The sequence below is a fragment of the Delphinus delphis genome, chromosome 13 (genome assembly GCF_949987515.2).
Source record: "Delphinus delphis chromosome 13, mDelDel1.2, whole genome shotgun sequence".
NCBI lineage: Eukaryota > Metazoa > Chordata > Mammalia > Artiodactyla > Delphinidae > Delphinus > Delphinus delphis.
The window spans coordinates 76,289,224-76,309,597 of NC_082695.1; positions in this window are offsets into that span (position 1 = coordinate 76,289,224).

Consider the following 20,374-nt stretch of genomic DNA (forward strand, 5'->3'; position numbering starts at 1 on the left):
GGCTGCTCTTCGTTGCAGTGAGCGGGCTTCTCATTGTGGTGGCTTCTCTTGCTGCGGAGTACGGGCTGTAGGTGTACGGGCTCAGTAGTTGTGGCTCGTGGACTCAGTAGTTGTGGCTCACGGACTCAGTAGTTGTGGCTCGCAGGCTCTAGAGTGCAGGCTCAGTACCTGCGGTGCACGGGCTTAGTTGCTCTGTGGCATGTGGGATCTTCCTGGACCAGGGCTCAAACCCGTGTCCCTTGAGTTCGCAGGCGGATTCTTAACCACTGTGCCACCAGGGGAGCCCCTAAGTTGCTGTTTTGAGTTACTTTTCCTTTAGGTCTCTCCCATGTGATGTGTGCTGCACGTGTTAGTAAACTGCTCCTTCTCATGTTAATCTTTTTGTTAGAGTTCCAGCAGAAAATCTAAGGTGGGTGGAGGTGAAGTTTTGCCTCCCCTACAACTGCAAAAACGAATCCTAGAGGAAGTATTTCTTGGGGAACTAGGGGATGATAAATACCACGGGGAGCCAGGAAGCAGGTCCAACACATGACACAACATCAGTATGAATGACTAGGCTGCATTTTAGGTTACAGGGGGCAACGATGTGCTGTAGAGGACAGGGAAAGAAGAGAGTGTGAAGGAGGTGGTTTGGGGAACCTAAACCTTGAAGTTGGGACACGACTTCAACAAAGGGAGATGCAGAGAACTTCCCAGGAGGAGAAAGCTCAGGCAAGATCCAAACCCTAGGGGAGTTCAGGGCGTGTCCCAGTCATGATTGGTTCTTAGGGATGAGACAACACATAACTGCTTTGGAAAGAAGGGAGGGGCATCATCTTGTTCCCCTGTTCATTGTGTTTAGCACAATCTGACATGAAGTGTGTACTCAATAATTGATACTGAGAGAATGAATGAATGAAAACATGGACATAGGATGGACTGGAAAGGGTGGAAGCAGGGAACCCTGGGAAGAGGGACAAAGACTTGAACCAGGGCAGTGTGGCTGTGAAAGAGAAGAATGTCAAGGGTGTGCAGTAGCAGAATTGATAGGAGAGTGGGAAAATAGCTTCAAGGTTGAAAACCTGGGAAACTGGGAAAGTAGAAGAGAAGGGGCAGCTGGAGTTGTGGCTAAAATCACAGAAGCAGCCATGGTTATTTCCATTACAGAAACATAGGAATCCTCTCAATTTATAGCTCATAAAATAAAATAAGTGTGAGCACAAAAAAGATTATTACAAGGTACTATTTTTTTAACATCTTTATTGGATTATAATTGCTTTACAATGGTGTCTTAGTTTCTGCTGTATAACAAAGTGAATCAGCTATATGCATATGTATATCCCCATATCCCCTCCCTCTTGCATCTCCCTCCCACCCTCTCTATCCCACCCCTCTAGGTGGACACAAAGCACCGAGCTGATCTCCCTGTGCTATGCGGCTGTTTCCCACTAGCTATCTATTTTACATTTGGTAGTGTATATATGTCCATGCCACTCTCTCACTTCGTCCCAGCTTACCCATCCCCCCACCATGTCCTCAAGTCCATTCTCTGTGTCTGCACCTTTATTCCTGTCCTGCCCCTAGATTCTTCAGAACTGTTTTTTTTTTTTTTTAGATTCCATATATATATGTTAGCATACAGTATTTGTTTTTTTCTTTTTGACTTACTTCACTCTGTATGACAGACTCTAGGTCCATCCACCTCACTACAACTAACTCAATTTCATTTCCTTTTATGGCTGAGTAATATTCCATTGTATATGTGAGCCACATCTTCTTTATCCATTCATCTGTTGATGGACAGTTAGGTTGCTTCCATGTCCTGGCTATTGTAAATAGAGCTGCAATGAACATTGTGGTCCATGACTTTTTTTGAATTATGGTTTTCTCGGGGTATATGCCCAGTAGTGGGATTGCTGGGTCATATGGTAGTTCTATTTGTAGTTTTTTAAGGAACCTCCATACTGTTCTCCACAGTGGCTGTATCAATTTACATTCCCACCAACAGTGCAAGAGGGTTCCCTTTTCTCCACACCCTCTCCAGCATTTATTGTTTGTAGATTTTTTGACGATGGCCATTCTGACTGGTGTGAGGTGATACCTCACTGTAGTTTACAAGGTACTATTATTGCCACATGGGACCAAGAGAAAATGGGAAGATGGGGGCGAAAAACCCTCCAAGGTAAATTGCTGAAGTTGCTTAGGAATAGGGGGGAGGAATCATTTTATGGATATAAAGGGATCTCAGGAGTCCCTGCACATTCATAAGTTATATTGAGACACAGTTCATGCTGCCACCTGGTAGAGCTGTGCCCTTGTCCTCTTTGTCTGTTGTCATGGGCTACCAATCCTGGACAGAAAACTAGCTCTGAAACAACTGATTAAATAAATTTAATTACATTGGAAAACATAAATGGGGCCTCGTGGGACTTCTTTCTTTTTGGCCAGCCTGATACAGGCTGAAACTTGAGAACCATTGGGTTACAGTCTGGATAACTGTATTAGGGTTTTCCAGAGAAACAGAGCCAATAGGCTATATATATACATAAGAGGAGATTGATTACAGGAATTGGCTCAGCAGTTACAGAGGCTGCCGTCCCACGACCTGCCATCTTCAAGCAGGAGAACCATGAAAGTCGGTTAACTCAGTCGGAGTCCAAAGACCTGATAATCAGGGGCTGATGCGAAGCCCTGATCTGAGTCCGAAAGCCCCAGAATCAGGATCACCGATGTCTGAGGGCAGGAGAATATGGATGTCGCAACTCAAGCAGAGGGAGAACAAATCTGCCCTTTCTCCACCTGTTTGTTCTCTTTGGGCCCTCAGTGGGTTAAGTGATGCCCATGCACGCTGGGGAGGGCAATCTACTTTACTCAGCTCACCAGTTCAAATGCTAATCTCTTCCCAAAAGCACCCTAGCCAGAAGCATCCAGAAATAATGTCGTATTAGCTATCTGAGCATCCCGTAGCCCAGTCAAGCTGGCACATAAAGTTAACTGTCACAATAACCAGAACTGGTTTTTAGATTGAGCATCACAAATTGATTCCTTTCCCTTCTTTTGTTCATTCAGTCACTGTTTCATTTCATCAGTATTTAATGGGGTGCTTGCCAGATATCACTATATCTGCTGGGATGATAAAGTAGTCAAGGTTTCTGCTCTTGGACAGAGTTGCAGATAAAATACAGGATACCCAGTTAAATTTGAATCTCAACAATGAAAACAATTTTTTTTTAGTATAATGTTGTTCCAAGTATTGTATGAAACATCCTAAAAGTTATACTTTTTCTGAAATTTGAATGTAGCTGGGTACGCCGTGTTTTTATCTGCTAAATCTGGCAGTGGTACTCCATGGCATTTACATTCTTGTGGGGAATACAGACCAAAAAAAGTACACTTACTTAAAAAAGCAACGCTTTCAGTGGTGATGTATGCGATTGAGAAATAAAAAGGTATAATACGGTGAAGAGTGGCATTGGATAGGCAGGTTAGAGCAACCCTCTCTGAGGACCTGGGAGCCGGTTATGTGTAGCTCTGAGGGGAGAAAATTCCAGACAAAAGGAACAATTTAGTGCAAAGTTCCTAAGGCGAGAAAGATCTTAATATGTTCTAGGAATTGGCCAAAAGTCAGCATGGATGGGCATAGTGAGGAAGAGAGGCAGAAGGTGGGGATGAAGAGGCGCACAGGAGCTCAGGCACTTAGGCGTTAGCAGGCCAGAGCAGAGAGTGAAGTTTATTCTCTCACTGGAGTATTTTTAGCATAGAGGAGCCGCAAGCCTGGCTTTGTGATTTTAGATGCTATCCTAGCTTCTGCAAGGAGAATGGTTTGTAGAAGAAGCAAGAGTGGGAAGCAGGAGGCGGGTCAGGAAGGGCTTGTTGAGGTCCAGGGAGGAGATGGTACCAGCTGGGACACAGGGTGGTAGTAATGAATATGGGAAGAAGTGGATAAATTCGGGCTAAGTTTTGGAGAGGAGTTGACAGGACTGGCTAATGGATGGCATGTGGTGGGTGGAGGGAAAGAGAAGCAACATGGGTGATGGTGCTTTTTACTGAGATGGAAAAAGACTGGGGTGGATAGGTTTTGGCCAGAGGAAATTGACTTTCTTTTTGGACAGGTTGCATTTAAGAAATCTATTAGATACTCAAGTTAGGAAATCAAGTACATGATTTCAGGGCTAGAGATATAAATCTGGGAACTGTCAGCAGATACATAGTTTTGAAACCATGGAACGAATTAATATTACCTAGGGGAGCATCTGTAGATAAACATAAAGGACCAAACAGGGCACTCCGACACTTAGAGGTCAAACCAAGGAGAAGGAGCCATCAAGGGGTCTGAAATAGGACAAAACCAGACAAGTAGGTATCTTAACAGCCAAGGAGAAGAGTCCAAGAGCAGGTGGGAGTGGTCAGTTGTGCTAGAAAGTCAAATAGAATAAAGTCAGAAATGTGGTCATTGGATTTACAACATAGAGGTCATTGCAACATTTAGAAGATCAGTTTTGCTGGAACAGTGAGGTCAGAATCCTGTTTGCAGTAGGTCACAGAAATGAATGAAGGTGAGTTAAGTAGAGGCACCCATTATGAAGAACTCTTTGGAGAAGTTTTACCGTGAAAGGGAGAGAAGTAGGAATGATAGTTGGGGAAGGATTGAGGATCAAAGGGGAAAGATTAGCGATAGAAAGTACTAGAACGTATTGTACGTTGATGGGACTGATCTGATAGAAGGAGAGAAATTGATGCTACAAGAGAGAGAAGAGAAATTTGCAGGAGTGAAGTTCTTGAGGAAGAAGAGGGGATGAAATTAATAGCAGCAGGGAAGAAGATGCCCTTTGATGTGACCAAGGACAGTTTATCCATGTAGTAAGAGAGAAGGCACAGAGTATAGATACAGATGCAGGTAGATTTGGAGATTTGGTTAGGGGACAATGAGGAAGTCCCAGGAGGAAGTGGTTTTTTTAAACTAATTTATTTATTTTTGGCTGCGTTGGGTCTTCGTTGCTGCGAGCGGGCTTTCTCTAGTTGTGGTGAGCAGGGGCTGCTCTTTGTTGCGGTGTGCGTGCTTCTCACTGCAGTGGCTTCTCTTGTTGCGGAGCACGGGCTCTAGGCGTGTGGGCTTAAGTAGTTGTGGCACACGGGTTCAGTAGTTGTGGCTTGCGGGCTCTAGAGCGCAGGTTCAGTGGTTGTGGCGCGCGAGCTTAGTTGCTCCGCGGCATGTGGGATCTTCCTGGACCAGGGCTCAAACCCATGTCCCCTGCATTGGCAGGCGGATTCTTAACCACTGCGCCACCAAGGAAGTCCCAGGAGGAAGTATTTTTTATTTAACGTCAGCTTCATCACAAAAATTGGGTGTGTGTATAATATTGTAGTTCTGTGTATATATATATTTGCAAATTATGTCAACTACCACTTCAGTTGAATCGAAGACTATCACAGCTTGGTTGGATGCAATTACAAATTATGTGTATGCCATGAACGATTTCAAATATGTGTTTGCTCCATTCAGCTTCTTTGTTTAGAAACTGTGGTTTAAAAAAAAACATAACATGAAAACTGCCCTCTGAACAAAATTTTAAGTGTACAGTATTAACTATATGAACATTGTTGTAGAGCAACAGAACTTCGTATTGGATGCCTGAAATTTTCTACCGGTTAAGTAACAGCTCATTTCCCCACCCCCAGTCCCTAGTAACCACTATTGTATTCTCTGCTTCTATGGGTTTGACTACTTTAGACGCCTCTTATAAGTGGAATCACGCAGGATTTGTGCTTCTGTGACTGGCTTATTTCACTTAGCATAACGTCTTCATGTTATACATATTGCAGGATCTCCGTCCTTTCTTAAGGCGGAATAATATTCCACTGTATGTATAGACCATATTTTGTTTATCCTTTCATCTGTCAATGGACATTTGAGTCGTTTCTACCTCTTGGCTATTGTGAATATGGGAATGTGAATATCTCTTTGAGATCCTGTTTTCAATTCTTTTGGATAAATACTCAGAAGTGGGATTGCTGGATCATGTAGTTGTTCTATTTTTAATCTTTTGAGGAACCTCCATACTGTTTCCACAGTGGCTGCACCAGTTTGCATTCTCACCAACAGTGTACAAGTCTTCCAATTTCTCCACATCCTTGTGAACACTGGTATTTTCTGTTTATTTTATAACGGCCATTCTAACAGGTATGAGGTGATATCTCATTGTGATTTTGATTGACATTTTCCTGATGATTAGTGATGTTGAGCATCTTTTCATATGCTTGTTGGGCATTTGCATGTTTTCTTTAGAGGAATGTCTATTCAGAGCCTTTGCCCATTTTTTAATTGGGTTGTTTGGTTTTTTTGCTGGTTGAGTTGTAGGAGTTCCTTATATATTTTGGATACTAACGTCTTATCAGATATATGATTCACAAATATTTTATCTCATTCTGTGGGTTGCCTTTTCACTCTGTGGATTGTTTCCTTTGCTGCACAGAAACTTTTTAGTTTATCATAGTCCCACTTGCCTATTTTTGCTTTGTTGCCTGTGCTTTCGGTGTCATATCCAAGAAATCATTGCCCAGCCCATTTGGCTTCTTAACGGTATTAAGGGTGAGTGTATTATTTTGCCCGTGGTGCAGTGATCCTCCAAAAATTATATTCACGTTTTCCTGCAAAAACAATTCATTTTATTTTTAATGGTGACCTCTGAAACGGAATTTACAATAGAATTAGCAGTAACATCAGACATTTCATGTTTAATAGAATGAACTACAAAAACTTTACACTGATTCCATGAATTGTATGAAACAACAACAGCAACAGAAAAATCCATTATTGGTCTAAACTTTTCTTTTTGAGACATGTGATGCCATATCAAACCATTATCATTAACCATCTGTAAAATTTTGTTGCTGCTAATAGAGCCAACGCTAACAGTGATTGCCTCATTTCTCATTTCTGCAAGAAAATTGAAATAAAAGGAAGCAAAATTAACTTAGGAGAATAGTTATTTGATATAAACAAAAAGTCATGCTTCACAGAGTGATGTCGATGACAGCTACACATGTCACATTGTTGTATGGGGGGATAACTACTTAAAATTACTTCTTAAATACTACTTTGACAGAGATGCTGATATTTCTTCAGCAGCTTTGTGCCTTCTGGTTTTTGTGTGGTCAGTGATAGGTCAACAACGCCCATGGTGGATGACAAATGTCAACAAACATTCTGACCAAGCCATTTAAAGGGCTCACTCCCCAGGTTACTATTGAGACCAGTGTTTCTTATTCTGGTTCCTGTATGTTACCTGCTTGTTCTGAAAGCTTTTCAGATTTAAAAAAAAAAACTCTCTGGTGTCTTAAATTTTCCAGCGTTATGGTTCACTGTAAGTTTTTTCCAGTCGAGGTGCTCAGTGGAACCTTTAAATTTGGGAAGACATGTTTATTTCTGTAGTCGAGATTGCTAATTGCCTACCTAATAAGTCTTTCCTTCTTTCTTACTAACAGACTATCTATGCATAGGATGGCAACATGACTAATTAGAGTTTCCCAGCCACCCTTTTTGGTAGATGCAGTCTTGTGACACAGTTCTGTCCAGTGAGATGTAAGTTGGAATCATAGTTGGCATGAATGATTTTGCCCCTCTTCTTCCTGATAGAAACACCGCTGCAAGGCCCGAGAAGGGAAGAGTGTGGCAGAAGCGAGCCAGCTTCTCCAGGGCCACCTCGCTGTACAGCTCCAGGGAGCACTGCTTACATGTTATCTGTGGAATGATGGTTCCCTAGAATCTGCAGTGCAGTGACCCTGCAGGGAAAGCCGTGCACCAGGGTACTGTCTCAGGGGGTGGGTAGCACTGGCCTGTCTTACATGACTTCCAGGAGTCTTGCTCTTTTCAGTAAGGCTTTGTATTCTTCCCTCTATTAAGCTTCATGTCCCCTGGATCAGAATATCTCTGGTTCAGCCTCCTCAGAGAGCAAACCTGTCATCTGTTGGACGGCGGAAGAGCGATGGCCCTGGCTGTGGTGGCAAGGGGGAGGATCTGGGGGTCTAGCTCTTTCTTATGAGTGAACCCTCTTGTTTTCAGCCGTACCCCAAACCCTGGGTTCAGAGATGTCTGATGCTTTCAGATCCTCAGCCTTTTGAGGATTCATCCTGGATTCCATTTACAGTTTGTTGGCTTCTCCAGGCATAAACACTTAGCAGGATGGAGAAAGCTGAAGCCAAATTAGATGCCTTATTACCTACCAAAATTTTGTTGACTTCTTTTTTTTTTTGCATTTCCTCTCCCATTCGCTTCCTCTTCTTTTATTCCTTTATGGCTATCTTAGTGGGTTTGGAGAGGGAGTAGAGATAAAGTTGTGCAGGGTTAACCTGAGGTTGACGGCTGCAGGTGAGAAGGCGAGCCTAGGTGAGTTCTTATCAGCGCCTATGCGGAGAAGCCTCAGGCTTTTAGTCCACACCCTAGCCATGTGGACTGAAAAAATGAATAGCAAGTTATAAAGAAAAACATTAATCTAATTCACAGTTTTATCTGGAGATGCCTAAGCCTAAAGAAACAAAAACCTAAAATAGTTACCAAGTTTCCTCTTGAATGACCAATAAAGCAGCTGCATATAGTTACAATAATAAGAACAATTCACTCTCCTCAGCGCTGTGGGACTCCCAGCCCGTGGTCTTTCCAGGTCATTGTGTTTCCATTAGACCCAACTTGCCTCGCACAGATGCTGCTGCTGGTGGTAAAGATGAAGCTGGTGAGGATGAAAGCTGACACTTACACAGCGCTTAGTGTGTGCCCAGCATGTTGAATATTTTAATCCTCACCACCATCCTCTCCTACATTTACTATTATTATTCCCAACAGGGTAGGAAGGCACAGAGCAGTTAAGTGACTTGCAGAAGTTCACGTAGCTAGAATAGTTCAGATAGAATAAAGGGTTAATATTTCAAATAGAATAGAATGATGCAAAGCCAGGATCTGAACCAAGGGGATCCTCCTCTAGAGGCTTTGCTTGTACAAGTGCACCATAGATTAAAAAAATACTTGAATTTATGTATCACTTGACAACTTCAAAAGCAATTTCATTTGATTTCGTACAATCCCCGCGGTCGCATTGTACAGTTGAGAAAACTGAAGCCCATCCGACTCCAGATAGTACTAGTAAGGTAACTTAACTCTTACCTAGTGACACATTTATGTATGTTGTTTCTGAGATTTCCAGAGCACTGTAGCCCTAAGCTCAGCTCTTGCACTGGTTCGTTTTGATGATCATGAACATTCATTTACACAAAATTCCAAGAAGAGGCACTCTAAAGGCAGTATAACTACTCGCGTGCAAGTTATAAGTTGTTGGTTGAAGCCTCAGAAGGTATTTTCCCATAGAAATAACGTGAGTCACAGTAAGTAGGCACGTAGGCTAACCCACAAAGGCCAGAATGTTACTTCTGTGACCACCGTTACCGCAGCTCTCTAGGGCCTGGGAGGGAGGAGGGAGGGCCCTGTTGGTGGTGGCAGCGCCCCGCACGGGAGGGATGAGGCGGGGACGGGCCAGTTATAATCTGAGTGCAAAGTGGGGCCACTGGGCGTACTTTACACCTAATGGCCTCACTCAAACCCATGCCACTGATGCACAAGGGAATAAAATTTGCTTTTATTTTGGAGTCAAAAAAATTTTTTTATTGACGTATAGTTAATTTACAACATTGTGTTAGTTTCTGGTGTACAGTAAAGTGATTCAGTTATACATATATATGTATATATAGATTCTTTTTCATTATAATTTATTATAAGATACTGAATATAGCTCCATACTATACAGTAGGACCTTATTGTCTATCTATTTTATATATATAATTTGCTCTTTAATCAAAGAGATTTCCAGGAACAACCCACATTTTACTATTAACCTACAGACCTCGTATAATTAGAGGCTCTGTTGTTCCAGGGTGACATTAGGAGAATCTTATATTCTGAGCTAATGTAATCAGTCATGTTAAAGGAAGACTTCTGTGTTTTACAGGCTTCCAAATTAGGGGTCTTTGGGGGATAACGCACTTGCCATCTTGACCCAGGATAAGAGCTGGGCATGATCATGCTTTAATTGATTTTTTAAAATAAATTTATTTATTTATTTTTGGCTGCATTGGGTCTTTGTTGCACGTGGGCTTTCTCTAGTTGCACTGAGCGGGGGCTGCTCTTCATTGCAGTGCGCATGCTTCTCATTGAGGTGGCTTCTCTTGTTGCGGAGCACGGGCTCTAGGTGCACGGGCTCAGTGGTTGTGGCTCGTGGGCTCTAGGTGCACGGGCTCAGTGGTTGTGGCTCGTGGGCTCTAGGTGCACGGGCTCAGTGGTTGTGGCTCGTGGGCTCTAGGTGCACGGGCTCAGTGGTTGTGGCTCGTGGGCTCTAGGTGCACGGGCTCAGTGGTTGTGGCTCGTGGGCTCTAGGTGCACGGGCTCAGTGGTTGTGGCTCGTGGGCTCTAGGTGCACGGGCTCAGTGGTTGTGGCTCGTGGGCTCTAGGTGCATGGGCTCAGTGGTTGTGGCTCGTGGGCTTGTTGCTCCGCGGCATGTGGGATCTTCCCGGACAAGGGCTCAAACCCATGTCCCCTGCATTGGCAGGCGGATTCTTAACCACTGCGCCACCAGGGAAGTCCTGCTTTAATTGATTAATTCTAATATTTATAAAGATAATAATCACTCATTCATTCAGTTATTCATCTATCTCCTCTCATTCTAAAAATTATGTGAGGTGAGCAAACATGACGATGATGATGATGATCTGAGTCCATGGATTCCTTGAGTCTTCTGCAATTGTGGAAGAGTAAACATTTCTGTGCAGGGGGCTGGTTTTTCTTATTGTCCGTGCTGGGAGATTGTTTTATTTTACTTTGTATTTTTTTCCTGAGAGAGATTAAACAGGTTTTACAACCCAAGCTAACTCCTGGCCACAGGGCATCCCCACTGTTTATTATCAGAGGGGATCAGATAAGAGATCAGCCATCTTAAATTCTAGAAGCTTTGTAATGACTAACGGCAGTGGTCAACACAGCCTCCAGGACCCTGTAATGTTGAGAGACTGTAGTACCTTCTAAAGTCTTAGAATAAGCAAAATCCACTTGAGAGATTTTTCTTATTTTGAGCTCAAGGAAAACCGCAGAAAAACAGATGCACTTTGAATCATCTGCTCCTTGCTCAGGAGTCAAACTGAGGGCCCCACGGCCCCTCCCTCCAAGATGAGGATGCTCAGTGATGAGTCACCATTGTGGTCCAGGCCACCCATCCATCCTCACAACACCACCACTAGTGATAGCTAATTGGCAGCCCAAAGGGCGACAAGTTCTCTTTTTATTTTCACTGAGAAAATTGAGGCCAAATTTTACCACAAATTGTTTCCCTCTGCTTCTTATCCTTCCAGAGTCTATAATGTTTACATCTGAAGTCTATCCTGTCTTCTCTTTTGGTTCAAGGACAGCTTTTCCATCTATGTTCTGACACTCTTTTCTTCTCCTCGACTTCCATGACATTTCCTGGTTTATGCTTCCTGACATTTATCATTCTTTTTTCTCTTTCTGTCTTATAATCCTGAAGTCCTCCACTCATTCCTTAAACTCCAGTGTCCCCCAAGGCTAAATCCTCCACTCTCAGCCCTTGTTACACTCTCTCTAGGTGACCTCATTGTTTCAACATCTATGCACTGATAACTCCCAGATCTGTTTCTCTAGCATTTTTGTTTCCCTCCCCAAGAAGAGGACTCAGATATCCTGTTGCCTATGAGATGGATAGATAGGTAAACATCTCACATGTGCCAAAAGAGAACCGAAACTATTCCTCCCACATTCTTGATCACAGATGTTATCACACTTGTCACTAGGTTAGAAACCTGTGTCATTTTAAGTCTTTCCTGCCTTTCATCATCAACACCCAGATACTCATTCAGTTCTGCCCAGCCTCCTGGGTATTTGTCAGGTTTGCCCAGCTTCCTCCACCCTCATTGTCCCAATCCAGGCCTTCATCATTCTCTCTTGGACCACTGTGCCAGCATCCTCGCCAGTCTCTCTTGCTCAGTTCTGTTATTACCTAATTCCTTTCCTCAGCTGCCAAAGAGATAATCTTTAAATGCAAATGTAATCACATCCTTCCTGCTTTCCGTTCTTCAGTGGCCGCCTGTCTCCTTCAGCTTCTTCATTGATCAGGTCCCTAAACACCTCATCTGCCGGCACCTCCTGCCTTTATGTTACAGCAGCCCTAGACTGCGGCCATCCCACTGCCTTTGCCACGCCTTTCCTCACCTCCGTGCCTTCCCTTCCCCTCCAACTCCATAGCGCCTACTTACATCATCCTTGATGCCTTTTTGGCCCTTTTGACCTCAAGGTCCCTACCCTAAGCTCCTGGAACCACATGCTTGTGGTGACGCCCTTGCCCTCCTCTGTACTGGTCTGTCTCCGTGCCTTTCTCTTTGACTGGTTTGGAAGCTCCTTGTATACTCATCACTTGCCTCCATTCCTGCCACATTGTTGGTCCTCAAAGTTAATGGCATGAATGCATGAATAAATGACATGCAGATTCCCCCCCCTTTCTGTGGGAAGGGATTGGGAAAAGAGAAATTAAAAGCGATAATTAGAAACAATTTTGAGAAATGTCTCAAATAGAAAACATTACACTGCTAGTTAATCTGATGTTTTTTATCATGGTATTAAAAGTATTTTTAGGTGTAGCATTTGCCCTTTATGGAATTCTAAATTGGGAGGGATTATCAGAGGTCATCTGTCCCAACCTCCAGTTCTTAAAGTACAATAATTTTTTTAGATGGTCATTTTTTTAAATGCCTTTAAAAATAGTTTCATATGTCTTAAACCATCATTGGACAGTGAGCTTTCCAATATCTGGACCTGCTAAACTAAAACTGTTGAACTCCAATACTAAAATAAGCTCAAAAGGAAGCACTGGACAAGGTATGGCATGGAGATGTGGTGTTGCCTAGTAACTTAGAGGCAGCATCTGCTGTAGGCTTGCCCCGCTGCCTGACATTCTAGGAACCTTACTTTAGAGGTACTGATATCTCTGTCATCAGGAGGGCATCAATTTTACTTGCCTTTCTCACTCCTGCTGTTTAATAGATCAGTTAATAATGATTTTAAAATGTTCAGGATTGGTAAATGTCTAACATGTTGGAAGGGCTTTTATTTCAATACATTATATGGAGATGCAGAGGGTGGAGAAGAAGAGGGAGATTAGAGACAAACAAACCAAATCATTTTACCCCCTAGTCTGGTGAAAGGAGAAGGAAGAGTGATGTCTAATCTTCCACGGATGGCTAAGAGAAAAGAGCAAGGAGACAGCAACAGGTAGAAAGACACATGACTTGACACTACTGGGAATGAAATACTAAGACATACAAATAGCATCGCCTGTAAGTCACCAAACTTGAAACAAGAATCGGGCCACTGAGCAGAGCAGCCATCATCATCGTCATCATTAGCATCAACAGAATGAATTATAAACCAAGTCTGCCACACTGGCCAGAAAGTCATCTCCACATCTAAGTAGAGTTAGCAGAGGAAGGAAAGCCGTCAGAGTTGGAATTGTGGGGATGGGACTAAAATAGTCCAAAGGATGGATGTAAATAAAAAATTGAAAAGGGTTGAAATGTCAACATAAGGCAGTGATTCTTAACTGGGAGTGATTTTGCCACCAGAGGGACATTCGGCAATGTCTGGAGAGATTTTTGGTTGTCACAGCTGGGTGGGGACAGGGGTGCTACTGACATCTGGTAGGGAGAGGCCACGAATGCTGCTAAACATCATATAACACACTGGGCAGAGAATCGTGCAGTCTGAAATGTCAGCTGTGCTAAGGTTGAGAAACCCTGAATTTTTCAACCTTATAAACAAACCCAGGGAGATTGACTGGATTTACCAGGGACCACAGCACAAGCCCCCTTCTTACCTGACCAAGTAGTGAAGCCCTCTTGTGCCACAGATCCTAATTCTGTGTCCTGCAGCCTCACACTGGTAGCTTGAAATAGGTTAGTTCCACCGTGGAAGTCGGCAAATACCACAGAGCAGGGCTTTGTGCCTCCACGCTCCACACCCTGGAAAGCTGGTTTGAAACATTTACCAGCATATCACTGCTTCTTAGTTACTGGAGGGATGAGACTAGTCCTCTGGTTCTTTCTATCCCTCCTCCTTCCTTTCTCCTCCCTCCTCCCTCCCTCTTCCTCTCTCTGTTTTTAAAGGGCACTACCCTTGGGACTTCCCTGGTGGCGCAGTGGTTAAGAATCCACCTGCCAATGCAGGGGACACGGGTTCGAGCCCTGGTCCGGGAAGATCCCACACGCAACTAAGCCCGTGCGCCGCAACTACTGAGCCTGCGCTCTAGAGCCCGCGAGCCACAACTACTGAAGCCCACGTGCCTAGAACCCATGCTCCGCAACAAGAGAAGCTACTGCAATGAGAAGCCCGCACACCGCAACAAAGAGTAGCCCCCTCTTGCCGCAACTAGAGAAAGTCCGTGTGCAGCAGTGAAGACCCAACGCAGCCAAAAATAAATAAATAAATAAATAAAGGGCGCTACCCTTAAACACACAAGTGCATGTCTCGAAATCCTTAGTCCTTGTGCTTCCAGCCTGAGGCTCTCAGAGGACAGCGTGTATCAGTATCACCTGGAGGGCTTCTTAGACCATAGATCGCTGGGTCCCACCTCCAGAGTTTCCGAGTCAGTAGGTCTCTGAGGCCCAGGACTTTGAGTTTCCCACAAGTGCCCTAGGTGAAGTTGGTGCTGCTGCTTTAGGGACCGTGTTCTGAGAACCACACTCCATGCCATCTGAGAATGGCCTCACTGACTCACAGCACTCTGCCCCTGGGAAGCAATCCAGTGGTATTTAAGGTGAAGTTTCCACGTCTCTCAAATACTCACATAAATGTAACATTACAAGATGTGAACCATCACCTTGTTTGGGCTGCCTGTATTTTTAGTAGTTTTATTTTTCTGGCCTTGGATCCTTGAAGATGAATCTTGGGATTATCATGTGTGACACTTAGTGAAATGATCTCAGATACGGAATGCTAAGTAATAGGGCAAGTTTGCAAGCTCCAGCCAGAGCCTCCCTATGCATTGTGACCTAGGAACATAGAAACATTTTGACAAGAAAGTTTCCTTAAAAAATATGAAAAAATGTTCAAAAGTGGAATAACTAAAAAATAAATAAATAAAAGTTAAAGAAAATTTTAAGAAAGGGAAGACCATAAAACGATGAGTTTTCCAAGTGCTGATGGGAAGCAGCGTGGCTGCCGGTGTCACAGGCACTGAGGTGCCGCACGCCCCAGGTGTGGCTGTCTTTATAGGCGCGCTTGTTCACGCCCCAAACCAGTTTCAAAAGAGGGCTCTGCTCTTCCCTCTGCTCCCCGTGGAGAAGATGCCAGCCCGAGGCAGGAGTGAGCCATGTAGAGTGTGCAGCGTGTAAGAAGGATCCACGCCACATGCCACGCAGCATTTCACGCCCCACGTCCCCCTTAGTCATATGTTTCCCAGTTTGTCTACTTGGCTTCCAGCCTCAGAGCCTTCCTCTCTCTTCAGCCCCTCTCTCCACCTGCAGCTAAGTGCAAATCATGGCTGCCCTTTTCTTTGTGATGCTAAACAGTTTCGCCTGTCTCAGCTCCCTCGAGCCCTGCCACCAGCTGGCCCAGACCCGCAGAAGACTCAGGAGGGCACGTCACCAGAGCAGGCCACTTACAGAGGGATTTTATCATAAGGGTCCTGGCAGGAACAGATGGGACACTCCACTGGCGTAATTTGAGGAGAATTTAATTGAGGGACCATTTACAAAAGTGTAGGCAGGGTTTCTAGTTAACAATTCCAAGGTAGGAAGAGTGGGCTGGCTTTCTACCCTGTGGCAGGCAGAATTCTACGATGACCTCCAGTGAGTCACAACCTGGTTGAATCTCCTGCCCTTGAATATGGATGGAACCCGCCACTTACTTCTAGCCAACAGAATACAGCAGAAGTGAAGACTGTTGCTTCTGTGGTTGAGTTACAGGGTGTGAGGCGCTGTCTGGCTTATGGAAGAAGAGGTTCTCCTCCTGGCCTGGAGGAAGTGGGCTGCCCTGTTGGGAAAGGGCCACATAGCAGGGAAGTACAGGTGGCCTCTAAGTGCTGGCAGTGGCCCTTGGCCGACAGGCAGCAAGAAAGCAGGGACCTCTAGTCCCACAACTGCAAGAAACGAATTCTGCCAGTAACCACATGAACTTAGAAGTAATCCCCTAAGCTCCAGAAGTTAACTGTCTGGCCCATGCCTAAGTTGTTGCCGTGGGAGACCCCGAGCAGAGGAGCCAGCAGAGCCAGACCCCTGATTCATAGGAACTGTGGTATAGACTGAATGTTCGTGCCCCCTCATCCCCCAAATTCGCATGTTTAACGGGATGGTGTAGGAGGTGGGGCCTTTTTGAGGTGAGTGGCTCATGAGGGTGGAGCCCTCATGAATGGATTAGTGCTCTTATAAAAGAGGCCCCACAGATCTCCCTCGCCCCTTCCACCCTGTGAGGACGCAGTGAGAAGGTGGCCATCTGCAACTGGAAGAGGGCCCTCAGCAGAACCCAGCCATGCTGGCACCATGACCTCAGACTTCTCAGCCTCCAGAACTGGGAGCAATAAATGTCTGTTGTTTGGACTTCCCTGGTGGTCCAGCGATTAAGACTCTGTGCTTCCAATGCAGGGAGCAAGGGTTTGATCCCTGGTCGGGGAACTAAGATCCCACATGCCCCATGGTGCGGCCAAAAAAAAAAAAAAAAAATTTCTGTTGTTTTTAAGCCACCCAGTCTGTGGTAGTTTGTTATAGCAGCCCAAATGGACTAGGGCAGTGTGAACTAATAAATGCGTGTCGTTTTAAGCCACTACATTTGTGGTAATTTGTTACACAGCACTAGATAACTATTGCATACTCCTAAGACCCCAGAGGCAAGGGGAAGGAGCAGTCACCCAGATCCAAAGAGAGGGCAGCCTGACCAGAGCTGTGGCCTTTGTAGACACAGCCAACCAGTGGTGGCCTGAGAGGGAGGGAGCTGGGGGATGGGGCCCTAACCTCACATTTGCCCCCTGTGAGCGCTCCCATTAGCAAACCCAGCCAGAAGGCAGCAGGTAGGGCCGACAGTACAGTCTGATGGATCAGCTCCTTGGGACATAAAGCCCAGTGGAGAAGGGTGGACCAAAGAGTTAGAGGGGCAAATGGAATATATATCTAGCACCAGGGGATTCTCAGACCAGCTATACGAAAAAGAAGAGTTTTCCTTCATCTTGTTACTTATGTAAATGGACAGCAAAAAGCAAAACAAAACAAACAGCAAAAAAACAGTGAGAGTTAAGGTTTTTGGTTCCATGGTAGAATTAGTAAATAGAAGTATGCTAAAAACTAGGGCTTCCCTGGTGGCGCAGTGGTTGAGAGTCCACCTGCCGATGCAGGCGACACGGGTTCGTGCCCTGGTCCGGGAGGATCCCACATGCCGCGGAGCGGCTGGGCCCATGAGCCATGGTCGCTGAGCCTGCGCGTCCGGAGCCTGTGCTCCGCAATGGGAGAGGGCACAACAGTGAGAGGCCCGCGTACCGCAAAAAAAAACAAAAAACAAAAAAAACTAAAACTAAAATCACTTAAATCTTGATTTTAGGTGGGCTAATCAAAGCATTATCTTTACACAACTTGCTTTACTATAATCACACTTTAGACCCTAGCATTGTTCAAGGTCTACAAAGAGACAATTCATGTAATAAGGCTAGTTATAAATCAGACAGCTCTGTAATTACTGGGTAAATGAGATGGTCTTTAGATAACAGTTTCACTGTTATTTTTTTTCCTGGTTATTCCTTAGAAGATACAATTTATTCACTTCTAAGAATGGATTTGTTTAAACACACTGTATCTTACTTTACAGCTGTAGAGTTGAGGACTTATATTAGTTTCCTAGGGCTGCCATGACAAAGTACCAACAACTGAATGTCTTAAACAACAAAAATGTATTGTCTCACACTTCTGGACACCACAAGTCCAAGGTCAAGGCATTGGCAGGGTTGGTTCCTTTAGAGGGCTGTGAGGGGGTGTCTGTTCCATGCCTCTCTCCTAGTTTCTGGGAGCCTCAGGCATTCCTTGGCTTGTAGGTGATGTTCTCTCTGTCTTCACATTGCTTTCTTCTATGTGTGTCTGTCTCTGTGTCTAAATTTCTGTTTTGTATAAGGACAGTTATATAGGATTAGTGCCCACTCTGATGACCTCATCTTAACCTAACCATGCACAAAGACCCTATTTCCAAATAAGATCACCTTCACAGGTACTGGAGATTAGGATTTGAGTATCTTTGGAGGCGGGGGGTACATAATTCAACCCAGAAGAGGATCTAATACCAACGTACAGCTTAAAGGTAAAGTCACGTTCAAGATCATAGATTCGTGTCTTTCTGATCTGTCCTACTCACTTTATCCGGGGAAATTGGGAAATATCCTTTCATGCAAACTGTTCTAGGAAAAGCTACTATGTAAACTTTAAATAACTAAGATAGTAAGTGTGATCGGGAGGTGGGTGAGGAAGCCCTATTTATATATTTGAACTCTTTTTGTTTTAGTACTTGCGGGGCCATAGTTAAAAGGGGGGATAACATATTACACTATGTGCTTTTCCTTTTAAGAATGTTGGCTGCTGTGAAGGACACTTATGTTTCTATTCATTGATCTCTGTTCCCTCTTTGTCGTTGTTCTAAGGATAAGAACAGGGTATATAGGTTTTTTTCTAAGTGCAGTAAAATGGCACTTAGAAGAGAGATCTATAATGAAGCAATTGGTTTAAAAAAAAAGGGGGGGGAGACTAAACTGACCATTCTCAGAATGCTTTAAAGACCCCAAACACATCAGTCATTAATTCTTTCCCATCCTTTCTATTAGGCTGTGAGGTCCTGGTTGCTGTAGGCTCTGAACAGAATGAGTTCTTTGTAGTCAGGCGCCTCTGCTGAAATAATATTCTGTAATTGCTCAGTCCTCCGTGGCCTGAGAAAACTCACCAGCATCACATTTGGGAAGCTGTCTCACCTCGTCCAGATCTTCATCATATCAGGCTGGTCCGTCGAGCAGGCAACCAATAGTCGCTCAGGTCTTTGCACGGAGCTGCTGTAGTGTTGTGCTCACAGAGATTTTCCGGGGTGGCTGGGAGTGGGGTAGGGGAAGGGGATTATTATTTTCTGAAAAATGTATTTCTTTAGATCCAGTACTTTAAAAAATGATATTTTTTATTCAAATTAGCTGTAGCCAAAGGAAAGTACAGGGAAGCATTCATTAACGACAAGGCCTCCTGCTGGCCTCAAGCAAGTCTGTTTCTAAAGCAGGAGGCATAAAAATTGATCCAGCCTCGATGTGCCCCAGTTACATTTACTAGGACATTATTAATTTGCTTAATGATGTACTGTCTACAATTCTCACACGCAGTCACCAAAAAGCAAAGATGCTGCAACTTCTAGTCTGCAATTGTGATTTCTACTTCAGTTCAGGGAACATGGAAGAATAGCAGATCATAGGTGAGGACGTCTAATCAAGGTGCAGCCTCGCAATTCCTATCTAAGCAGCTTTCAACCTCTTTAAATTTATGCTACAATTAAATGTTCTCTGAATAAGTTGATGTATCTGAATACATATATGTATGTGTGTGAACGTAATCATCTACTTTTCTATAAAACAAAACATATTGGTAGCTCACATTACCTACTGAAATAGCCTGGTGACGTTGGTTTCAAGTAAATTCCTCCCCAAGTTTTTTTCCCTAATACTTTCTGCTCTAAGGATGTTTGGTTACTGGTGTCTCTTTCTCATCCAACAACAGATAACTATTAGCAGCACCAACATAGAATGGGGGGAGGGGTGCCAGCTCAGTCAGAGGTGTAATTAGATGCACATCTAGCCTTTCCTGCGCTCTGTTTCCAAACCCAAAGTCACGTGGTAAATAAACGTGGGAGGTGAGATTCCAGCTGGCCGTCTTGCACTTGATCCATGCACTTGACCCCTGCGCGCTAGTGGTCGGCGTGACTCCTTCTCGCCAGCCTTACTCACTCTGGATATCATTATTTTGCCCAATCTTTGCCAAGCTGTGGTGTGTGATGGCAAGAGAGTGGTGCAAAATGAGCTGTAAAAGCATTTTCTCTGTACCCTATCTCCAGGGGAAACACACTGCCTGGTAACTGATGACTAGGAGAGCTCCCAAATGTGACAGGGATGATAAGGGCTCGAGTTGCTTTCCACTGGAAATAGAGTTATAAGCAACCAACAAGCAAAATACTGAGGGATAGAAGTCCTCATTAAAAGGTGAAACTGGGAAGTAATTTCCCAGTTCCAATGCCCTCAGTGGGAAATGGATCACTTAAAAAAAAATTTTTTTTCCTATATTTCTTGAACATAT